This window comes from Miniopterus natalensis, chromosome 19 (assembly GCF_054644295.1).
Source record: "Miniopterus natalensis isolate mMinNat1 chromosome 19, mMinNat1.hap1, whole genome shotgun sequence".
Classification (NCBI taxonomy): Eukaryota; Metazoa; Chordata; class Mammalia; order Chiroptera; family Miniopteridae; genus Miniopterus; species Miniopterus natalensis.
Genome location: NC_142099.1, coordinates 10,046,491 through 10,072,171, shown reverse-complemented (window position 1 = coordinate 10,072,171; position 25,681 = coordinate 10,046,491). Strand labels below are relative to the sequence as shown.

Here is a 25,681-nt window from a genome sequence, read left to right as displayed (position 1 = left end):
GTTTGTTTTTGTGATTTATGACCTTCTTTCAGGTTTCGTGTTTCCAACATGACATCTGGCATTTTAGTAAGTTTTAGCAACAGCTGAAGAAAATTGGTCCACAACAGGCAATATAAAGAGTACTAATGTCACCAGATTGAAGGGCTTGAAGCCAAACGGGGCAACAAAGTAAAGGCCACATTTTAATAATAATAATAATGATAATAATAATAATAATAACAATAACAGACTCTGGCTCCAAATCTAGATGGACTAGTTCACTTGGTGAGGGGGAGATTCAGTGCTAACAGCAACGTGTTCTCGAATTCCATCCTACTCCACATCACTGCCCACCAGCCAGTTCCTTTTAAACACAGCAGTGCTCCCCACCCCACAGCCAGTTCCTTTTAAACACAGCAATGCTCCCCACCCCCCATGTATATATCCTGGTCATCAAAAATAATGAAACGTTGTTTGGGATCTTTAGAAGCACTTTGTCCTATATTCCAATAAATGGCCTTTCCTACGAGTTCAATCAGGCCATTTTGGATGGGGGAAAAAAAAAAAAAATCTGTTGTGAGGCGAGGACGTGAGCATATGGAAAAAGTTACCCAAGAAGGCGGCTGAAACAAAGGGAATAAATGAGTTCAGGAGACACCTTGATTGGTTTCTGAAGTATGGGCAGAGGGGAGGGGTGATCCAAACAGGAAGGTAGGATTGAGAGCAACCAAATAAAAAGCTGGCGTGCTGGGCCAGATGGTCCTTTCCGCCTGTGTCTTCTGCACTCACGGGTGGGGGCGGGGAGGGGGGAGTAGACGGATGGAGAAGGCCAGCATCAGAGTTACCAGAGAATTTTCTGTAATTTTTTAAATATCTTACTTTCAGGGACCCAGTGCCAAGGATTGTCTCTCTTAAGAGTTTCTAAGCTCGGATTAGCTAGGACAATTCTCTTAGGTCAAATGCCACTTCAAGCTGAGCCCAAGAAGCTGTTTCTCTAAGCCACCCTTCGCGTCTGATTGCTCCCCCTGGAAATAGGCACGCACATAAATAAAGGCTGGAAGCAGCGGCGTCTTACGCTGGCACCTGACTCTGCAATGCTGTCAAAGGTCACAACTCTTGGGCATCCGTCCTTGACACCAGCAGGGCAGGGGAAGGTTGGCACAGAATGCCAGGCCACCTTGCTGCCATGCTCGCTCACCTGCAGCAGGCCCTAGGCCTGGGAACAACCCAGCCTGGGACCCCTTTAATTCCTTTCCTTCTAGCCCTGACGTGTTCCTCTCTCAAACCCAGGCAAGAATTTCCCACGGCTTTGCCAAAGGCCCCAGGGAACAAAGTGCCATTTCTCTGCTTCCACCCTGATTGCTCACCCTCACTTCTGAAGGCATTCGAGGGACTGCGGGCCTGAACCAAGCCCCCAAATAACAGGGAGGCCTCTGCCCGTGATCTTTAGCGTATCCACAATCACTAGTCTAGTCCAGTCACCACCCTTACCAAAAAAAAAAAAAAAAGTTTTATGACTTAGTTTTACATGTCTAAGCATACAATTTTATCCCCTGGACTTAACAGGAGCTACCAATTTTGGTGTCCTTCAAGCCCCGAAAGTGGAGCTACCATCTAAGCCGAGCGCTGCGGCGCAGCGGCCGAGCCTCCCAGCCCGTGCCACTCGCCTCCCAGCAGGGCCCTGGCGCTGTCGCCCGCTCGGCCGAGCAGGCTTCCCACCGACACGCGGGTTCCCAAATCCCACTTTGTCTCCGTGAGATGCTGAGAGCGCCTCACTTGTCACGAACACTGTGAATTTTTCAAAAACGTCTCAGCAAGATTTTTTTTAAAGTGGTGTCCTACCTCTGTTATGAAATCCCCCTGCCGTGGGGTGCTGTAAAGAGAATAAAGCTGGAAACAGACATCCTACGTGGGGCCCGGAGGAAACTTCAGGCACGGGAGTCCCCTGATGTGCGTTCAGGAAAGGGGGGTGATAAATATTTAATGGCAGCCAGACTGAGGTTGGGATTGGAGCGGGGACTGTGGCTGGGGAGTTAGGAAACAAGAGGCTCAACTCTTAACTCACCGCGTCATCCGGAATAAAACGGGTGCTCAAATGCAACGTTAAGTGGATGAACAAATAACCTTGGACAAGTCACTTAACCGCGATGGACCTATTGCCTTTATGCAATGAGAAGGATTGTACTGAAAACCTTTCTAATCTCTTCCGCTTCTGATGACTTGAAAAATTAAGAATCTCCTCCAGTGTAACTTTCAGTCATAACCCAGACAGCGTCCGTTAGACGCACCAAATTTAAAATTGCTTGGGCCAGATGCGTTAAATGAGGAAAAAGACCAGGGGCCCAAATTCTCATCATCGCAGGAGTTAAGAATCGAATGGGTATTCTGTTTATAGTTTCAATCAAATCAATCAATAAGCACCTATCAGCACGTGGCTTTATATGAGGTACCCTGCAGATAATTTGAAACAGAATCCCAGACTGTGAGCGGTTTCCCAGTTAATGTTGATTAATTACGTGTTTATTGAGTGCTTACTATGTGCCCAGCACTGTGCTAGATTCTGGGAAACATCCGAGAAGAAAATGGGACTCCTCTTCAAGGCACTTACAGTGGAAGCTGAACACATTTACACATAATCAGAGACAAAGACAAATACTCTCACAGTTTCCCACACCGTCACATATAGTCTAGCATGTCTTATCGGAATCCAGGAAAGAGAGGGATCCAAGAGAACTGGAACAGTCCTGGGGAACCCATGGTTACTAGCAAAGAAATGGAAAAGTCTGTGGAGGCACAGGCCGTATTTGCCCATGAGGAGGATTTCCAGAGACAGTTATCTGTTTCCTTGGAAATATTCAGAGCTCCTAGATTCTCAGCCCCTCACAAAATACAGCCCAAGTGACTATTATATACAGAACACAGGCACCCGTCCACATTTGCAATAACACAAATGCACCATGTAATTTTCCAGTCTCAATTGTTTCTTAGATGTCATAATTTGGAAATAAAATTAGTATCACAGAGTAGTTAGGGCTACCTGTGGCATAAGCTACCTACGATATCCTTAAAATAGTAACCTCTGAGTCAAGATCAACAGCTTAGGTGAAAGTAAAGTTTATTTCTTTTTAAAACACATTCTAAGTCATAGTTATGTAGAATACTTAGGCTAATCAGACCAATTATTTCAGCTGTTAATCAGAATGTATAATCAAGTTATCTAAGTCGTGAATGTAAGAAATGCATAGCAGGTTATTTCAATCAAATCAGGCCATCCATTCAGAAATATAATCAGTGCCTTGAAGATCAGAAAACACCTCTGTGTTTTCAAGTTCTTTTATTCTTGGCAATTTGTGACTTCCTGCCTTCAAAAAATAACCATTAGAAACTCATTTGAATGACCTGGAAAGACTTCTTGGCTATCAGATGTCTCCTGTGAATAGCATTTTAACAAGGGGAGTTTCAGTAAATCAGGAGCATAAATGATAACATTACACATAACTAAGGAAGTTAAAGAAGAAAACTCAGGGAACCTGCCCTGAGCCGGTGACAAGTTACTGTAGAACACCGTGTGACTCATAGGGTCAAACCAACACATCCATTACCATCAAAAAATCCCTAAGAAAGAGATTCTAGCCATCAGTTCGTAGTGTCACTCATTTTCTATATCTACCTATCTCGTGCAGATAAAATGGACACTCAGTTCCCACAGAAAGTGGGGCTTAGCTTAGAGCAAGTTCAATTCTCAATTCATGCAAAATACTAGCGATTATGAAATTGTTTCTTAATTTATATTTTCTACATTATCTAATATGTTCTTCCATGCGATGAGGTAGACGTGGCATGTATTTTTATGTCCATTTTATAAATGAGGTAATTAAGACTAAGAAAAATTGAAAACAACATAGCCTAGAAGGTAGGTCTCCCCAAGTTCATACCTGGTTCAACCCTGGCCAAGGCGGCCAGCAATTCTGTAACGCTTCTCAACTGTTTCGACCGTCCTTACAACTGAAATGGCTTAACATGTTTGATCCTGGCCAAGTCACATAACTATTCTGGTCCCCATATTCCTTAATCTTTACAGCCCAACATATGCACGTTTAATTAGGGGTGCTATAAAGCCCCCTTTAAGTCTAATGTTTAATGATGGATTTGAAGTGCAGATTAAAGACCACCGAGTCTAACAACTGCAAAGAATCCACAAGAAATTGATTTGGTCAACATGTATAGAAAATGCCTGAATTATATATACTTTGACTTAATATCAAAGTTAGACATGATTAAAATAAATTTTACAGTCTTCCAGATGATTTTCACCTCTGCGTAATCAATAATTTTAAGAAATCATTCATTACTACAGTGAACAACACACATTTGCTCCTGGGGCTCTGCTCCTCACAGGAGTGGGGAAAGTCAGTTCATTTCATGGCATCTCATTTTCCTTACCTTCACTATTTACTAATCTTTCATACTATTTTCTTATCTTTACTACTAGGGACTAGGGGAAATATCTTCCTGGTCAAAAAATTATATTTATATCTTTAGGATAAAATGGAGTCGAATGACCCTCTTGATAACAATGTCAGTGACTTTGGACAGTGAGATGCATATGAGCTCACAAGATCTTAACCAAAGAGTTAATGGGCAACATCTATTGAGCACTTACTGTGCATCGGGCGCTATGGTAAGGCTTTATATATGAAACACCATTTAACAGAACAAATCTAAGAGTTGTTACTATTATTTCCACTTTATATATTATTGACACCCAAATCCACATTACATCAGTTCAACCTCCTTAAGAATTGCAGGCATCTGAGACTACGTTTAATTCCATTTTTATTTCACCAAACATTTCTGCTTTGTGTAGATCGGGTTATATGTTAATGGACCAAGACAGATAGAGCAGGTTCTTGCTCTGAAGGAGCTCACCATCCGGTAGGAAGGACACGGAATTGGTAAAGAAGACCAGCTGTGCTAGGTGCTCTGGAAGATGTAGCAGCAAAGTGCTAACGAGCTTCGAGGAGCAAGCAGGTCAGTGATGGGAGGAACAAGGAGACTTCACAAAGTGGAGCTTGCAAGTGAACTTGAAATAGAAGTTCAGTATGAGCAAGCAAAGAAATTATAAGGACAGAATTTAGAATAGTGGAAATAGCATGAGTAAAGATTTGTGTTCATAGCACATGGACACGGCCAGAGCTAAAAATACATAAGGGAAGAGGGCAGGGGAGATAAGAGATAAAGGTGGAACGTCAGGTGCAACTCAACTAAATGCCTATTTAACATTTACTATGTGCCAGTTACTCTTCTGGATTTTTGAGATATCATCAGGGATAAAAACAAAAATCCCTGGCCACGTGGAGTTCATATTCTAGGAGGAATTTGGGTGTCATAATATGGAGCTTAGACTTTATTTTATTTATACCAGTTTTCTTTTAAGTGAAGGGTACGATGCTACTGTCTTCCTTTCCAACTATGAATGCCACATGCTGAGCCGCGTGCTCCGCCGCGTCTCCTGGCTGAATGCTGTGTGACGCCTGGTCATTGTTGAAGGCGGGTGATGGAGATCACGTAGCTTCAGATAAGATGTGGGTAAGAGGTGCGCACCTGAGATTAGATGCCCGGTGCCACTTCCCGAAGACGGGATCTCAGCTGTCATATTTTACCCCAAGGGAAAAAAATCGTGAAAGACCCAACCCATATGATAATCAGACAGTCGTGGTGTTTTTGCTGGGGGGTTTCCTGCCAGTAACTGGGACATGACTATACAGAGCAGTACTTCTATCTGATATTGGCAGGGCAACCATTCTTTGGTCTCCTTCCTCAGTCCCAAAGTCTGTAAAACCAACACCCTCACAGCCATCTCCAGGCTCCCCTTCACACCAGGGCAGACCTCAGAAGCTTATAACCCAGGTAGTACTCTCTGTACCAGGCTCAAGTAAACTCCTATTTCCAGAGGACCTCTCCAGTGGAAATTGGTTCTGGGACGTCAGATTTTATCAGGGAGCTTAGAGAAATCTGGTGATGAAAGTTTTCATAGAGTAATTCTAAATATGGCAGAAGCAGAGCATTTGGCATTGAACTGAGTACGGACTGAGCCCAAATTTGATACCCAGTCCAGAGCTTCAAGGGAATGAACTATAACCCAGGTTGGATTAAAATAAAATTATGATGATAGCAAACACTCAGACGAGCCCATTAGATGATTAGTAATGGAATGAAGTCTCTGAGCTCTCCATGCCCTCTGAGTTCTATTTGGGAAAAAGGGGGAGGTAACCTGAAGCCTGCAATTCTCATGCCAATAAGCCAATTAAGGAGAGAAGGGCACATATCTCTCCACCTGACAAGCAGCACCTCTCAGTGATACAGAGAACAAGGGGTAAGGACCCAAAGTCATCCCTGAGACCTAAGCCTTTTAAAGAGGCTTTGCCAAGAAGTGACAGCAGTAATTTTTATATATATTTCTTGTTGATCAGACAAAGGCTCAATGTCATCCAAGGTTCAGCCTTTAGGGCTCCAGCACACTTTGAAGGTGGAAGCAAAAAAAAGGAAAAATGGTGGCTAGAAGTAACAGGCACTGCACTAGATGGTTTTCTCTATTCTCTCATACAACTTTCACAGAAAACCCTAGAATGTAGGCATCATTGCTGCCATTTTATACATGAGGATGCTGAGGCTTGGCAAGATGAGGGGCCTTTTCTCATATTACCTAACTCGGAGGTGTCAGAGTGGGGCTCGAGTTAGTCTGACACGAGAGGCGATGCTCTAGCCACAATACACTGTTGCCCGTTTCCAGAACCAGGCCTACAAAACTCTGTGCTCCCCACTCTGAACTTGGCACTGCAGGACTGATGCTCAGGCTGCTCAGTCAGAAGATAGCTGTGTGGAAACTAAGCATTGTCAGTTCTTTGGGGAGAGAAGAAAATTCAGACCAAGGTCATCTGGGACTTTGTCTTTCTCAGCAGCATGGTAGCCATGTTCATGAATACTTTAGGTCTCTTCATGAACTTAACATTATTTAATAAGTAAATATGATGGTAAAGGCCCTCTTTGTTGTATGTTATTTCCTGTCCCTAGTTTCCCCTGGGCAAAGCACCCAAATGTGATCTGAAGATCACAGTCTTTTGCTTTATCCTAGACCATAAGCAAAATAACATTTCAAGCTACAGAATAACATTGGGCGGTGTTTGGACTTTGAGAAATGTGTGATGACAGCATTGAAAGACATAACGGGCAGCTGACAGAGTTCCTAGTTGCGCAAAACTTGGTTGATTTAGGCTTAACTCAGGTCAGAGTTCAGGGCCCAAAAGTTGCTGATCGTTTTAAGTGGGTATCTGTGCTGGAGGAGACTTCATCTGGTAATAATGTATGTGAAAGCCCTTTATAAACAGTGAAGTATCAAATTAACAATATAAGGCTACATGCCAATAATCAGGTTAATCAGAAAGACCAAGAGAAAATAAGAACACCTACAAGTCCTGGAGTTTCTAGAATGGTCCTAATTTCAAATATTTCCTTTCATCTTCCCCATAAAATTAAAATTCTTGAGACCAACTTTTGGTACAGAAAATGTTCTTGATGAAAGCACAAAAAAATACATAAATGAAATAATCAAAAATTGGTCACAAGCCACATGGCAATAGTCAATCTAAATACCTCTTGCACCAGAGGTCCTCCAAAAGTTGATCCTGATTGACTGGGTGGTCTTCAAGATTTACCAGTCAGCGTTAGGTCAGCAGCTGTCAACACAGGCCCCTCCCGAGGCCCCTGGCATTTTTTTCTGGGAGAAGTGGCACATTAGCTCATCCCCAAACTAGCAATTGTTTGCTCTTTGCAACCACAACTACTTGCAACCTCCCACCACCATCCTGACACCACCACTGTCAGACATGCTCCACAGTGCTCTTTAAATGTTCATGAAGTCAAAGGAAGCCTTTCCCCAAAGGCCCTACAAGAACCTTGCCTTATACCTTGTTAGGATATCCTCACTGTGCACCAATAAATAAACAAATTCATGCTAATAACTTAAAAGGGAAGAAAGAACTAAGTGGCCAGTTTCTAAGCAACAAGTGTAATTTAACTATGACTTCTGGAGACAGTCTCCTTTGGAGGTGGCAATTTCAGACATGTAAGTAGAACATTTGAGTACAGCCAGGAATATGCAATGCCCTTCAAATTATACTTGGGAGACCACCAGCTACGCGAGGTTTAAAATCCACCCAACCTGATTGAGAAAAAAAAAGAGAGAGAGAGAAATAACTCATGGACATGGACAACAGTGTGGTGACTGCAGAGGGAGGAGGGTAGGTGGGTAGATGGGGGATAAATGGAGAGGAAAAACAATAATGACAATAATAATAATTTTTATTATTATCAAGCCAAACCTAGAGTACCATCCCGTTTAATGACTATGAGAGCTACATTGCTGGCAACTATATAACAACCTCTCCAGCAGTCTTTTAATTTTGTCCATTCAATCAATCATTTATTCAGCAAATACTTATTGACTATCTAGTCTGGGCCTGACAGTGCATTATGAGGGGCATAAAATTGAACAAGATATGATCTGTGTCCTCAGGAGCTTACAAAAACGACTTGGGAGGCAGGACAGGTTAATAAATAAGCTAATAAAATTAGAATAGTCAAAATCCAGCATGGCACATAGCGTGTTGAGGACTGAGTTCTAATGCTCACCTCCTCTTTGTTCACCTGTCTGATCTTGAACAAATCGCTTAACCTTTTTAAGCCTTAGTTTTATCATTTATAAAATAAGGACATTATTATTTCCATTTTGTGAAATTTTATGAATCACTAACAAAGTGTGTGTGTCTTGTGTGTTTGTGTAAATACTTCATCAGTAGTAAAAGGAATATATGAATGCTAATTTTCATGTATTGTTGTCTAAGAGTAGTATTGACACAATGCTATGGGAAAAGCACTTCTTCCAGCCCAGGGGCCTTCTCTGGGCCTAATGAAGAGATGTGTGCAAGATGAAAGGCAAGTTGGGGAAAGAAGAAGGATCTTCCAGGAAAAGGGAGTTTTATGGCAGAGGCGTGGCAGTCAAGTCTACCAGATGGGTTTAGAGAACAGCAAGTGGTTCAGCCATCTGTGCTCTTCCTCCTGTATCCTCAGCACCTGTGACAGGGCCTGGTACCTATTACGCACTCAGTAATTGCTGTCTTAGTGAGGGAATGAAGGAATGAAGGAATGAACTGCTGTATGTTTAACCAAGCAAGAGGAGAGGTGTGGCCGGAGAGAGCTGGGAGGGAGGGTGAGCTGAGCCAGATGAAGCACCTGGAATGCTATTATTCTGACCTTCTTTAGGAAACCAATATACCCCTAATCATGAGGTGTCTTCATTGAAGGCCATGTTCCCAGTGAAATCCCAGAAATGTCACCTCCACACCCAGTCTGAACTATTGGAATCCCACTAGCTTTTCCTTCCAGGACTATGAGTTGTATTGAAACTGATTGGCAGGGTCTGACCTGCAATCTTTCAGGGACATCAAATGAGTTCAGTAAGTTCAGTCATTTCTATGGGAGGAGTCAGGGAAAATTCTCTGGCTATGGGAAAATTCTCAGGTAGTAACCCAGGTAGGTGCCTGTGGTCCTGAGGATAAAGGGGGGAAAGGAGCAAGGTCTTTCCCCAGGTGCCGCAGCTGGTGATGCTGTTGGGGGTGGCAGGGAGGACGGCAGAGATGTCCTCTCCTTCAGGAACACGATGACTCCTGCACAGACAGCTGCTGTGCCCTCTACACCCCTGGTGTCCCTACTGTCTGCAGTGAGGTGGGGTTTCCAGAGAAGCTGCCAGGAAAGGGAAATAGCACCGTCCTATAGAATCACACAGGCCCAGCTGTGTGACCTTGGCGAGCGAGTTAACCTTTCTGAGCCAGTCTCCTCGTCGAAACAGTAGAGATGCTGATGGCTCACAGTAAAGCCCTAGCACACGGTAGGAGCACATTAAATGTTAGTTCCTTCCGTCATTTGGAAAGGGAGGTGACCACAGGGTTAGATCTTTCCCAGTCACTTCCTTGTCCATATACAAGGGAAAAAGAAGGCTTGTGTTCTTTCAAATGGAGAAAAGCAAATCCTAATAAAGAAAAATTTAAGCCCAGCTGGTGTGCCTCAAGCAGTTGAGCATGGACCTAGGATCCAGGAGATCCAGGTTCGATTCCCAGTCAGGGCACATGTACTGGTTGTGGGCTCGATTCCCAGTAGGGGGTGTGCAGGAGGCAGCTGATCAATAGCTCTCTCATCATTGATGTTTCCATCTCTCTTCCTCTCCCTTCCTCTCTCTGATATAAATAAAGATTTTTTTTAAAAAAGAAAGAAAAATTTAAATATAGAACAGGAAGCGATCGCATAGTGAAGGAAATAATCCAGGGCTGGAGCAAAAACTATCAAAACTGAATGGTGTTAGAAGGAGGAACTGCAGAAAGGCAGGAAGTTAAGCAAAGAAATAGCAAACATGCAGCTGAGAGGGCCTGCTTCTGTGTGGATCTACTTAAGCGACGCTATTCTGGCCCATGCTGGCTGCCACAATATCTGAGATGGAAAATTATTAGCATCTGAAAGAAGACAGAACAGGGTGGTCCATTGTAAAAAGCTGTATGTGGGATCTTCAGTAGGGAAATGGGGCCGAGGAAGCCAACCCTGGCCTTGAACAGAGAAGCACAGAGATCAACCTTGGCAGAGGAAGTAGCACAACTGCTCCATGAGCGATGGGAGGACAGAAAGACCCTGGGAGGCTGCAGGGTCCCGACTCCAAACTGACAACCTTGTCAAGAGCACACACCCTCTGGGTCAGGGTGGGAAAAGTACACACTGAGAAGCCAGAAAAGGTCTAGTGCCTCGGGAGACTCCCAGACAGCGTGAGGGTGAGGCCTGACCGAGACTCGGGCGTGATAACCCTCTTTGACAAGGGGGATCGCTGAGATTTAGCCAAGGCAACGTGCCCAACAACACCCACCCAGGAGCTTCAGAGAGAAGAGAGGAGCCCTGGTCTTACTCCAAAGCTTGAGCTCATCCATCGTCCAGCACCACCTTCAGACACCGTACAACCAAATGCTATGACAACGGAAAGGGACCCACTTTGGGGGCACGGGGCAAGCATTGAGCGTGGAACAAATACCCTGGATTAACTGTATTCATAGCAGTGTCTTTATATTTACAACTCACCGACCCCAGCTTGGGATGCTTGCAAAAGTTAGAATCCCACCCTCACGTCCCGTGTCACTAGACCCCTCCCCTGTCTCACTTTTCCTCTAAAGCCCTCCCCAGAAGAGAACCAGTTATCAAGGGAGCTAACCCCAGGGTAGGTTGACCGCACAGGAGACGGTGGAGGGAGGTAAGGAACTGCCTGACACCGTCCTCTGTGTGAAGACTGATTCGGGGATCCCGAAGTCCACCTGCTATTCCTACCTCCATTCCTGACGCCTTGAGTCATCGTGATCAGCTCACTTAATCCCACTCATTCCTCAGCCCCCACCTCGGCCACAGAGCCCGCCTCTGCTTTCCCCAGGCCTACCTACCTTGAAGGGTCAGAATGACCATCGAAGAGACAGTGTCCTCCAAGTGTGTCAGCAATTCAGAGGCTGACCACTTCTAAAATAGCTGAAGCGTGGCTGGGTGTCTGTCGCCTCTAAGGAGGGGCCGTGTTGCCGAAGCAGCAGGATTTCCTTGCCAGAGCGGCTACCCGCCTCCCCACGAGGCCCTGCGCTGCCTCTCCCTGCCCGGCCCGGGAAGACGGCGGGCCCAGGGGCTGTGGCATTTAAGCGCTGTCAGAGTTCCCACTTCAGCCCCTGTAGTGGTGCCAGTTCAGCATCTGTCGCAATGACCCAGCCTGAACTGTATTTAGAAGCTTCGGACATGGCACCGTGTCCCAGCCCATCTCAGAGTGACAGGAGATTTCCTGAGCACCTGGGCTTGTGATTCAAATGTGCCTCCTCCTCCCGGGAATGGGGGTCACAGTGACTTTCCTAATGGCCTGTTTTCTTCTCGGGGAGGTCCCTATCTGTGGGAGGCCTGTCTCAGAGAGTCCGTCTCCATCAATGTTATTCTATGATGTTATTTGAAAAATCCATGCTTTTTATAAAGCTTGCAAAACATGGCAGAGGCAAGAGAAAATGATGGGAAAATCCACCAGAAAATGGGGTTAGTGCTCTCTGTTAGGGGACTATTCTTACAAAGCTCAATTTCCCTGGAATTATATCCTGGGAGCTCAGAATCTACCAGATATTGCCAGTAAATAGAGCTTGCCTATGACCCTTGACTTCCCGTGGGACAGTGAAAAATAATTCACTTCATCTTGGCAGCCCCTATGGCAGCCTTGAAAGTAGCCTAAAGGAGTCCAAACAAATTACAAGTGATTCCTGGTTAGTGGCAAAAAATAAAATAAAATCTCATTCATTTACTTTTAATGTAACCTCCACCCAGGCAGGCAGATAACACTCACTGAGTGGGCTCTCAGCTTTGAGGGTCACTGCACACAGCGTGGCCGAGGTCCCCCACTCCCAGCCCCAGTGTTCCTGATCAGAGTTCCATGGAGATACCCTGTCATAAAAAAGGCATCAGTGTCTGGCCTCTCCCCATTTCTGGGCAAGGACCCAACATTCAGAGAATGTGGTTTTAGGATCATGGCATCTAATCCATTCAAGGATTATTTTCCCCCCTACTGCTCAGATGGGTGTGTTAATCATCACCTCCCTTTGTTCTGTAATAAATTCAACCCCGCTAATTCCAAACCTCTATGCATCACTGAAGTTTAAAGATGGCGTTTTGACAGGTCAGATATTTAGAATCAATAGACCACCAACCAGTCAAAAATCTTAAGTAGTTTTAGGAACATGTGGAAGTAATTTTTTCCAAGAATTCACAAGTCTGGAGGATGAGATCTTATTGATGGCGTGTGGGCTGTTGTATATATTAAAGTATTACTTTATATGCCGTATTCTACATGTAATCAAAACGGATTTAACAGTGAAGGCAGATTTTCCTTATTATACCAAATATTGCTCATGTTATCAGATACAAATTACAGTGGGGTACACACTATATAGCATCTTTAAAAGAACCAGTAAAGGGCTAAGAAAAATTGTAAGTGAATGTACAATGGCTACATATGTAAAACATAAATGTTATAGGCTGGGGAATTTCACAGGAATCAGAATATTTTGTGGGACACTGGCTACATACCTACATTTTCAATTACAATCATCCCACCTACATGCAACGAGTCTTTTGTAAAGGAAAAAGTATTCCATAAAATATTCATTTCTAATTTCTTAAATGAAGAGCTTATTCACCTAAAGTCAATCGATGGGGCTTTAGGAGTTTCTAAGTGACCTAAAATTTTAAGTTGTATTTGTAGAAGCTTGCATTTTTCTGGGAAGAGGATTATGGGAATTATGGGATTCACAATGGAATCGATAACTTGAAAAAGATGACCACCACTGGTTGCCTAGTGTTCCTCACGTGGGACAAACATCCATCTCCAGTCTCTTCTGCTGTCATATAAAGCATGTCCCCTCAGCCAGATATTTCCAACGGGAGGAACAGTCCAAAGAATATGGCACAGAACCTAGTGTTGCATCTGAATAAAAATATATTCTTTATCTCTTTTACGGAGACAGAGTTGTTGTTTCTCTGTGAGTGTGAAATGGTATTGTGGGACCACCCCAGCTTTCCCAGTGTGCTTCCAATTTTAACCACATACACATGTATGTATAAATGGGTTTGTTTTTTTACTATAATCCGTATCAGATCATTTTAGGAAGTAGGAGATTATTATTTATTTAATGTTTTTATTGATTTTAGAGGGAGAGGAAAGGAGAGGGAGAGAAACATCCATGTGAGAGCAAAATACTGATTGGCTGCCTCGTGCACGCCCCTTACTGGGGATCGAGCCCAAAACCTGGGCATGTGCCCTGACCGAGGATCGAACTGGTGACCTCTTGGTTCATGGGTCGACGCTCAACCACTTAGCAACACTGGCCAGGTGGGGATTATTATTAATTATTAATAAATTTATTATTAATACTTATGAATATAAATTATCTTTACATGAATGAAAATGAGGCTTTTCCTTTGGCCTTGCTGCATTTACTCTTCCAGACTCTCTCGCCCTCCATCCCCCTTCCTCTCAGAAAAACCTCTGGGGCACAGGAAGCAGGGCTTGCCAGGCTGTTTCTCCCTGTGTGTGCCACAGCCACAGCCACAGCCACAGCCACAGCCACAGCCAGGCTGCTATTTTGGGACATACAGTGTGGTCCGGTCCCCTCACCAGGGATGGGCTCTCGGCCCTGGTCCCCACACCTCAAAAGAAGTCCTCCTCCCCCCAACCCCTGCCCCAGGGCCTCCAGGGCAGCTCCTCAGGGAAAGCTGGGCACAGCGAGGTGACGCAGCCCACAGGGGACTGTCAAGGCTTTCCTAAAGGCCATGGCCACCAAGCCTGCCCGCGAGAACACCTTGGTGAGCTCAGTTTGTTTGCTACCAGAACCTCCCTGTCCTCACAGTCTATTTTTAGCACACTGTGACAAGAAGGCTCTACTGTCATAATAAACAGTAAACTCGCACTCTCTGTCATTCCATGGGGAAAGGAACCCTGGATTCGGAACCAGAAGGTAGCAGTTTGAGCCCTGGTGCTGACCTTGGTCTGACCTTGAGGAAGCCTTTTAAGCCAGCTGAGTCCCGGGTGACGCACTGTGGAAAGTGGTTAAGGGATCCCGCTGCTTGCCCAGCTCAGTGAGCCTTCAGCAGGGTGGAATTACGGAGATGGAAGCACTTGGAAAACTGCGAGCCTCAGAAATGCACGCTATCGGCACAGCGCTTAATCGTCCAGCCCACAGAGCCTTCTCCCTGCGCTGAACATCACGCCACCCCACACACATCTTAGTGCCGCTAATGACAGGAACTGAGACCCGGGAGCAGAGTGGTGACGTCAGAAGGCCCGCTTGCCGGGAGCCCGGATTCTCCCCTGGCCCCCCACGCCTCCCCATGTTGCTCACTGCGCCTACTGTTGCTGAGCAACCACTGCCTCCTCCTGAAAATGAAGATTATAATCCCGAGCTCCTGCGAGGCAAAGATCTAGACATCTTGTCCCATGACGTATGACTCCACTGGATGTGACTAAGGTCACAGGGTCCCTAACGGTGGAGTGGGGACTAGCACCCAGGTCTGCTGACCAACTATCCGGATGCCATCCTATCTTTGCTGCCATGGCCTTGGAACCACAGCAGCTGCCCAGCCCCCAGTGACAACCCTGCGGTACAAAGATCCTGAATCACCAATGAGAAATCACAGGACAGTGAGGGTCTCCCCCATGCGAAGTGCATTTTACTACATTCTGATTCTCTGTTAAGCACATTATGTAGCATCTCTTCACTGATCAAGCAAAATAGCCCATCCCCTAATGGGGCAGGCAGATTCATTTTTCAGATGATCAGGTTCCGCTCCACTCCAGGAGATCCGCCCTGTCACACACCCCTGGATCTGGAGGTCACTGGGCTGTAGGACAGTGATTGTAGCCAAATCGCTTTAATCATTACCAGTGACAAGAGGCCCTGTTCCAGCTCATGGCAAAGCGCTTTGTGCATAGCCCCTGGGAGTCCCTGGCCTTCTGTTCCCTTAGTGTGAAATAAAGGCCAGTCCCAGTGAAACCTCGGGTTTTCCACCAAGTTACTCAGCTTCCCCAGGGTCCAGCATTCCCGTCTCTCCTCCCTCTGGGCCTCCGCGCAGCTCTTCTCTCAAGGCCAACCTCGCATCTTAGCCCCACAGAGCTGCTGCTGCGGCAGGACTCAACCTGTGTCCAACTGTCCTAAACTCTGCAAGTCCGAGCCTAAGGAAGGGCGCCACTGCTCGTACGTTTCCTAAAAGGACCTTCTGGAGAGGGCTGCTCCTCGCCTCGGAGGAAGTGACTTCCCTGCTTTCCCAGAGACCCTCCCCTGGTTGGGGCGGGGATTACACATCTGGATTCAGTTCTCACAATACTGCTGTCCCTGGAGATAGATGTTCTGCTAACTCGGCCTTTAGAAGAAAGAATGTGGCGTGTTTCTTGTCATGCTCCTAAAGCAAACTACCTGTGAAGGGCTTCCTTTGTGTCGTTATTTACAATTTAATTAGGAGCCAATGTGGTCCATGATAAAATACATCCTCTTAGGCACAGAGGGCGAGTGAGCTTTAACATCGATGTCAACTCTGGTCATTTGACGGTGGCAGTTGAGAGCCCAAAATTAAAGAGTGTGAGGACGGATCCAAGCTTAGAGAGAAGAATATGGGATTGATTAGTGATGTCTGCCATGGGTACAGGAGAAGGGGACATCACCCCACGTCTTCCAGATTCACTATCTTACTCTTTCCAAGGTTTGTACTAAAATGCTGCCATGCATGAATTGCCACCCTGTCCCTCCTACCTGTTTTAAGGTGATGAAGGCAATTGCGTCATTGTCTGTATTTTGTGTCATCCTTTCCAGGTGGGCCAGGCTGTCCAGAGGCAGCAGACAGGCCACTGATCTCTGTCCTGTAGCAAGAAGGTCACCATGCTAGCGAGCTCCCTCCGCTCTGACACATTTGTGGTTCTAATGGAGAACTAATGTCTTCATCAGTATCTGTGCTATTTCACACTTCATTTCCTTCCTCCACTCTTGGATGAAAACCATCCGGTCCTGGTGATTTACTTCGTGGGAGTTTCTTTCAAGTTAGTTCCCTTCTCTAGAGTGCCACGCCAGCATTTTCAGGACTCCAGCTGGGGAGCACCCAGCCTTGAGACATCAGTGTGCGAGCAAGTCATTCAAGAAAGCAAAAGGCCCTGGCAGGCACCTGGCGGGGAGGCCCTCAGCTGGGGCCTCTGAGCCTGAGGACAACAGAAGTAGGCGCTGCCTTTTCTGCCTCTCGGTCAGCACGGGCTCAGTGGCTCAAGGCGGTCCAGCTCACCAGGACCCTGAGAACTGGGAGCAAGTGGGAAGAAAACGTAGAAGCTTTGAAACTGTGATTCAAAGTTCAGGCTGTCTCCAGATCTCTCACTGAGTTTCACAAACAATCTCAAGAGAAAGATGGTCTTGAACTTCTTTCACGTGTCCTAGAGTTGTAGCAATCGCCCAACCCAGATTCCCTACGACAGTCCTAACTTCAAATATCCCATCCTGTGGTCCTTGAAACACACTGGTATTTAAAATATATAGAAAGGAGATGGTAGCCTAATACCTTGCTTGAAAAACTATCCCTTAGCCTAAGTACACAATGAATACTTTACTTTTAATTGGGTATATTCTGGCCACGCGCCTGGACAGAATGAATAGGGAGGGTGAAGGAAGGAGTGTCACAACTTTAAAAAATTGTAAAGGACAGAAACAGACAGTCCCCCTCCACTGTCACATGCAGCCCGGGGGCTGGGCACATGTGGCTTATGAGGGGCAGACTCCTCTGCTGCCTTGAGCTCTGAGGCTGACTTGAGTCTGGGCAGGGTCGTATCTGACTTGCTCTCCACTGGGAGGGGCAGGAGGGGACTGAGGATGAAGGACCCAGGTGGAAGCTGGTTGATGCAGATCCAGGGCCCACTGGTATAAAGAGAACCTCTCTCTTCATGGATCTTTGGGGCAGAAGCCCCCAAGATGTGGTCTCATTTTTTTGCCTTAAACCTGGTTTAAATGAGGACCAGAGCCATGCTGGACCATTGAAGTATCTGCCAACAGCAGCAAAAGAAAATACATAAGCACCTTCCCTCAGAACAAACTCCAAATGTAAGGCCAAGCTGGGGCCTTCCAGAACAGTCCATTTCGTGGCACTGACCTGAGCCACGTGACCTCTGACATGGTTTTGCTGCTGTTTTTTTTTTAATGAATATCTGATATTTATACCTTGATAACAAAGGGCCTCCCCTCATCAATCCCCAACAGGTATGTTTGGCTCAGAATGCCGGGGACAGTTCAAACACCATTACCAAGAAAAGTAAGGCAAAAACAGCTTCAGGGCCTCCAAGCGTGCTGGTAGGAAAGCACAGTGTGCACCACTTCTCCTGGGAGGAGCAGGTGGGTCAATGTCAACAGCAGCCTGTGACCTTGCTTCTTTGTCAAATGAGACTGTGAAACCTGAAGGCCCACGTGGCACTCTGACCAGGCGCTGACATTTATGCCCCAACACAGCACACAAGAGCTGCTTTCATCCTGCAACAAATGTCAGCTTCTAAGGACAAAATCGTTACCCAATCAGGCATCGTGCATCCTAGCTACATGCAGTAAGAACGGAATACTCCAGAAAACAAATAACCAGGGGAAAAACCTCATCAGTAAGGTCACAAAACATGGAGTTTGGAACAAATTTCCTTGACAGCAGACAAAAGTGTCTCCTTCCTCAAAGTCTAGAAATGTCCAAATTCCAGCTGTCAGAGGGTAACAAAATAGTGAGGAAGATGCTTAACCTCCCAACAGTAGGAGGTGCTGTCCCCAATTGGTTTGGCGGTCTAAGTTGTCAGCAGAGTCCTACTTTGAGGTGTGTGATGTGCCCCACACAGGCCACTGCCACAGTCAAGTCCACAAAACGAGAAATAGGGACGCATCTGTGCTGAGGAACAGCAGCGAGCTCCTGCTTCTCCCTGCTGGCGAAGGGCTGGAGGGGTTTGCAGTAACAGTAACCGTCCTGAGCTCAGGGCAGATGTGTGGAACCCAAGGCTCTGGTCCTCTCTCTGGCTGGCAGGGTCTCCAAATGGCTCCTGAGCTACCCTTGGCTGTCATGAAAGTTCACCTGCTGTGGCCACAGGTGTCATTTCTGCTTTGCCTCATGGCCTCAGTTGCAACACCCCATTGTTCCTGATCCCGGCGGTGACACCTAAAGGTCACCATTGACCTGGGCCAGCACTGCTTCCTGCTCCCATCCCTGCCAGTCTGCGCCACTCACTCCGAAGGTCACCAGCCTGATGTCAGTGTCCCCTGTCCCTACACCGGCCTCGATGCTTCTCCAGACCTATGACCCCTGTGAGGTTCTCTCTCTCCTTCATGCCATCCCTACCACAAGTGTGAGGTGATACAAGTATACAACAAGCAGTGGAATTTTTAAAAATAATTTTCTATGCTTAAAGCCAACCATGCCTTCAGACTGAAACCAAGATTCCCCATTCTCAGTTATTTTCAGGGTGAGTTCTCTCTTCACCCAGGGCCTTCACTGAGAGACAATGGTATTAGGCCCATTCTTTCTATATGACTTTTTAACAAACCTGGAGCCAACCATCAGATGCAGGCATTTAATCCCTCTGTCTCCTGGGCAGCCTGCCCTACCATAGCCTTAAACACCCACCAGTGCCCAGACTGGGCACCCTCACGAAGTATGGCTGAACCTCCCCAGTGGGCTAGTCATAGGAGGCTCAGCAAAAGAATCAGAGCTACTCTTTGGCTCTGGGAAGCCTGACAAGGACTTTTTTCTGGGCCAAGAACCTGCACTAGAGCCCACAAAAGACAGAAGTCAAATACTTCTTTTACTTGAAATTCTGCTGTCTCAGAAAACCAAGCATAGGAAACCACCAAGAAAAAGCCCTTAGCACTTAAAGGAATGGTGCATCCTATATTTAGGTCTATGCTCAGCTCAGGCCTCTTAGAACAGTATAGAAATAGAGCAAGCAGCCATCAAAGAAGGCTGGAGGAAAGGGGGGTATTTTTTAAAAAATATATAGACCCAATATACTGATACTTTCTTCTATATTGCCATGGACTTGCTTCTGGCCTGTGGACAGCTGAGAATATTCTCTTTAAGACTTTAATTTGTAACAAAATTCATTAAGGCCACTGGTTCTAATTATAAAACATTTTAAAATGCATTTTCATTGTTTCACAGTACACACACAGTAAGATTTCAGACGGGAATGGAAGGTATGAGAGAAAGGTTATATGCCTATAATGTATATAATGTTACACATATGGGAATTATATCTGAAACCCATGTCCCTCTAACCCAGCACTAATATACACAGGGTGTTCCAAAGTTTCTTTCTTTCCCTCTTTCTTTCAAGTTTATTGGTCTTCATGCTCAAGGAAGTCAACAATCTTCCTCTTTACTACATAAAAATATTTAGTACATATTATTTCAGCAGACCTGAATTCATTCTAAATAAACATTCTAAAATAAATAGGACCAAAGAGTTGTCCTTACTTGGAGTGGGAGTGGACTTCATATAAATATTGTAAGCTGCCTATTGTAGCCCTTGCCCACCCTCCTAAGCTCTCATAACCAGGAAGACCAAATAAAGCCCAATGTCCTATTCCTCAAGAATTGTCACACGACAGCCAGGTGGTGACTGAAACACTGATCTTCACGTGGACACTTGGGAAAGCCTGACTCTCATCAGCTACTTTCCAGTAGCCTGTCAAAGCCTTCTTTCTCTCCAGCCGGCAATCAAATCAAACTCGAATTTGAAGACTAAATGTCACAAATCGGCAAAGTCAGATGAACCTTTGGGGACCAAAGAAAGCTAAGGAGTTCCCCTACTTGGCTTGCCAAGGCAAGGATCAAAGGAATCAAAGAAGCTTGGAGTGGGTGCAATATCACAGCCCTGGAGCAGAGGTCAGGTATTTGGCCTTTTCCCGGCCTCCAATGATATTGAATACAACAGATAAATTAAGATCAAGGCGCACGGCAGTTCTAAAAGCACCAGCCTGTCCCCAGCAGATCCCAGGGGAGAGCCGTCATCCACCACGGGACAGATCTTGTCGTCACTTGGAGGCACGCCTGTTAACATGGGGATGGATTACATACAGCAATGTCTAATCAAAAGCCCTACAACCTGATCACAGAAGGGAGCAAACTCATCGAGAGTATGCACTTGGCCAAGGAAGAGACCCTAATGCAGCACAGGACAAAAGTCACCATGCCCAGGCTCCTGACGAAGCGTGTTCGTGTGGAGAGGTGATTACCCAAAATAGCAAGAGAGCTCAAGTGCTTACGGGAAAATCCAACCCCTTAACTTAAGGCGAGCATGGCCTACCAACAAATCTCAAAGACAGGAAATATTTCTGGGCTTAATAACTCAAACTGATATTCATTTCAGGTTGGGGGATTTCCTTAATCCAACTGTTGGTTTTCACAAGTGATGCTCACGAACATCCCAGCTGGGAGGCCGCCTGATCCAATGGGTCCAACACAGCCTTCAAGTTTCACCAGCACCTACCCCTCCCATTAAGAGGACAGAATTTCAACACCTCCTTGGCTGGAAGAATTACACAAAACCAAGCTTCTGGCATCATCAGGCCCAAGAGGAAGGCCCCAGATGGAGCATGAAGTATGGAAGCCATCTTTCCAGAAGACATCTTCATGGGCAGCACGGAAATCACCAACACCGTGTCGTTTTAGGGTTGCCAGGAAGACCTCTCTTGCCCTAAGTTTGCCTACAACTCAACATTGGAACTCATCTAGACTGTGGTTCTATTTTTATTTAAGAGACTTTTCAATATATAGGAGCTCCCTTCTTTTAAAAGGCCATCTGCTTTTTAAATAAGATACAATGTAGTTTTTTAAAAAATTTTAAGGAAAGTGAGGTCTGGAACTGCTCTAGTAATTTTGTTCCTATGAGGGAAAGACTAGAGCCACTCCAGGGCCATAAGGTTAAGCTAACACAGCCAAAGCTTTGTACTTCTACGAATCAACAAATCTCATCACTCTGTATCTCCCATCTCACACATCCCAAAGCGGTCAGGGCTATTGCAGAAAACCAATCAATCAATGAGTGCATATAATGGAGGGGGGGGTCCCAATCTATATAATGCAGGGCCCTGTTTCCAAGGCATTTACAACCTGGACTGTGGACAGCATGGAACTATAAAATTGCTGGGCCAGGAAAAAAACCCAACAACCTGGCATGCTTTTCTGTTGGGTGATACTCTTTCTGCGAGGATATGGAAATAGCTCCCAGAGCAATTTTACAAAGAGTAAGAGCTCCCTGCTCTAGGGCCACCAGAGAGTGAGAACAGGCAGAGAATCCAATAAGGTGAAGCTCTCCTGTTTCTCCGTGGAAGGCTTGTATATGGAAATTTAGTGAGACACAGGGCTTAGCTGGCCACTCTTCCTGATGTGTCCCATTAGATGTATAGCTCAGGTGTGACAAGTGACCTATAAAACAGTTTATCTTCCCAGGCAAGGTAAATGTCACAGAGTTCATCCTAGGTCTGCAAAGCCCTCCTGTCCTCCAGTTATGAGCTGCGGGGTCCCGCCTGTCTTCTCCATCCCACCCATAACCTCCTCCTCAGAAATGGCAGACTTACTGAGGCACCCGCACAACACGGCGATGGTTTACACACCTTCATGTGGTATTGGCCATGGTTCAGTGGATGCTCTCACCTTCCCTACTAGTGTATAAAACTTCATGAGAGCAGGGACCGTGCTCTAAAGAATTAACAAGGTCTAAGCACAGAGCCAACCATCACTAGCCAGAAGCTTATTGAGGTAACGAGGGCGCTTATTGCAGTTCTTACCAAACATGCCCAAATCAATCGGTCACCTAAATCAAAGGGATGCATCAGTGCACCCTGTGAATCACACCCAGGTTTGAAATGTCAAACCACAGGAGGACGGGATTCAAAGAAAACTAACCGATGAGCCCTCTGCACGGGAAATGCTGATGGCGTCACACAGAGGACGTGCTGCCAAATACAGTGAACACAACGAATAGCACCCAGTTTGGACACCACATCCAAACCCCACCCTCAGCTAGAATAACCTTCCCCAGAAGGAAAATAATGAATTAAAATTTAATCAGATTGTTTTAGCACTGGGGCAGAAAAACATACAAGACCAGCCTGGAAGATCTTGTTGCATCAGAGAGTGAGAAAGTGCCCAGAAATAATGAGAACATGCCAAAGCTCACAGACGCTAATTTGGATGCTATGAGTATCAAAACAAATAATGATAAGAGATTATAATCCATTAAATAAAGCAGGTCCATGAGTCCCCGAGTCCATAGATACATAGGTAAATAAAGAGATTTTAATTAACTAATTAAAAATAAAAGCTCCTCCTTATAGTAGAAGGCCAACTAATAAATATGGAGGCAATGGTGGAGATGAAAATATCACCTTTGATGGACATCCAGCCTCTGCTCCAGCATGTAAGAGCTTAGACATCATCGCTCCATCTTAGCAATGAGTAAAAACCCAAAGAAACTGGAAAATCAGCAACTCTTCTTAGGCGTGTCAGGGAAATGAGGTCACAGAGCAAACCACTTCCCCCAAAATTGAAGAGACAGTCAGATGGATCCCGAGAATCATGACTTACTGGAGCAGAAACCCATGAGCACAGACGCCCACAGGCACCACAGCCAGGTAGGAAACCCTGAACCGTAACCGACAAACTGCTAGACGCTCCGCATGGACAAGTGAGAGTTAAAAACTTTAGGGGGACACAGTCATAGGGGGTTTCCAGACTTTTGTGAGTTTTTTTAATCTTCACCTGAAGATACATTTTTATTGATTTTTAGAGAGAGAGGAAGGGAGAGCGAGCGAGAGAGAAACATCAATGTGAGAGAGACACCCATCGGTTGCCTCCCCTATGCACCCCGGCCCAGGATCCAACCATAACCTAGGTCTGCGCCCTGACCCGGAATCGAACCCACAGCGTTTCGGTTTATGGGACGGCACTCCAACCAACTGAGCCACCCAGCCGGGGCCAGACTTTTGAGTTTTACCTCCAGGAGCTCTTCATAGTGAAAATCGGAGAAATAGCTCCTCGTGCTTCTGTCAAGGGGAGGAAAGAGGAACGATTTTGAAACATGCCAGAGCATTCCCTTGTCAACAAGGCCTGCCCTCAGAAGAAACTGTTTGCCACAGCTTACCATGCCTGGGGGGGAAACACCAGCGTCAGACCCCTCTGGCTAGCCTGTGCCACCCATGGGAGAGGAAGGAGGAAACAGAGAAGCACTGGCGAAGTTTACAGTCCAGGAGCCCAGCTTATGTGTACACGCTTGTTTATGTATGCCTGTGTGTGTATGTACATGCATAAGCATATATGGAAGCGATATGTAAGCATACATATAGATAAGCAACACAGAAGCATATATATATGTATACATACACATACATAAAGCAAATAAAGCAAAATATAAACAGTTAGTGAAACTGAGTGAAGGGCATACAGACAGAAGTTCCTTGTACAGTTCCTATAACTTTTCTATAAACTTTGTAGTATATCAAAACCAAAAGTTAAAAAAGTGTTTAATTTGGGGAAATATCAAAAAGACTGATGGAAGTCACTACATTATCAGAGAGCTGAAGAGACATTCATGGTCTTTAAATGAATTAAATCGGCTGGCATGCCCAAACTAGAGAAGTCCTGACAGAAGTTTCCCTGACAAAGCTGAAGGTTCCAAATGGGTTCTCTGGTTCCTGCCTATCTCCATTCATATGAGAAATTTAGGAAATTAGACTTGATTATAGAATATTATATTTGACTAATTACTGCAGTGTGGGATGAACTGCAAAGCACAGTGAAACAATGAAAATAATTAAGTGTTGAAAGTGCAACCAAATACTTGACAAAATCAACACAGAAAGGGGAAATGAAGGATCTGGTCAGCACAGCAATGAGTGGTCAGACCTCCATCCTTTAGCTCATGGTGATGCCTTGGCCCAGTGCTCAAACCCCAGATCCAGGAGTTGGGGTTTCCCTAGGGCAGGTCAAAGACTAATATGAAGTGAGTGAGGCACTGGCCTGAAGTGTAAAATTTAAGGAGGCACCAAAAAATTCAGTAATCAAATAATATTGAAATGCAGTATTTTTTTTTAATCAAAATTAATACAAAACTCAGTGATGAACAAAATATCAGAATATTAAATAAGAACTGTTCTGTACCAAATGTTTGTATTCCCCCAATGTGCTGTTATTTGGAAATGGGAGGCAATTAGGGTTAGATGAGGTCATGAGGATGGGGCCCTCATGACAGGATTAGTGTCCTTATAAGAAGAGACACCGGGGAGTTTTCTCTATCTATCTCTCTCTCTCCCCCTCACTGTGTGAGGACGCAGTGAGAAGGCAGTCATCTTCAAGTTGGGAAGAGAACTCTCACCAGAAACCGACTCTGCTGGGCCTTGGTCTTGGACTTCCCAGCCTCCACACTGGGCTAAATAAGCGTCTGTTATTGAAGCCACCCAGTCTATCATATTTTGCTGGGGCAATGCAAGCCGACTCATACAGACAAGATCAGTATTGCTAACTTCCTTTTGCCTCAGGTGCCAATTTCACTTCAAATTTTTGATATTTAGTTAACCATGGATTTTTTTTCACATTAACTTTGATTTTTCAAAAATGCTGCCCTAAAATATTACGTATATTGATTAGTGAGGAAATTTTGCCTCACCCTAGACCTGGCCCTGCCCTAGGAAACAGTCTAAGGCTTTCTCTCTGCTCCCACCACAATATCCTCACATATCGCCAGTGCCCACACTCCCACAGCAAAGTAGCCACATCCCCATGGTTTCTGGTCTGCATTTTACCAATATCTTGCCTCGTTTTACCCCACCTGGCCAGCCCTGCCTCTTCTGCTTTCCAATGGCGTGGTTCCAAAGAAGGAAAATATTAAACAGATGTCTTACTCCAGGAGACGCAAAGAAAGAGGTTGGAGTTGTAAGTGAGATGACAAATTGATAATGGGTGACAGAGCAGGGTTGGTGTCCCAGTAAAATCAATACTATTTAATAGGGGGTCTGACTCCGAGAGATGATGCCTTACCAGACAGCAA

The 25,681-nt window shown here is 45.4% G+C and overlaps 1 protein-coding gene across 1 annotated transcript in view; it reads right to left on the bottom strand.

Moving 5' to 3' along the window:
- The window catches only part of TBX15 (T-box transcription factor 15), a 92,202-nt gene that overhangs the window by 40,454 nt on the left and 26,067 nt on the right, over window positions 1-25,681 (bottom strand). The window lies entirely within an intron of this gene.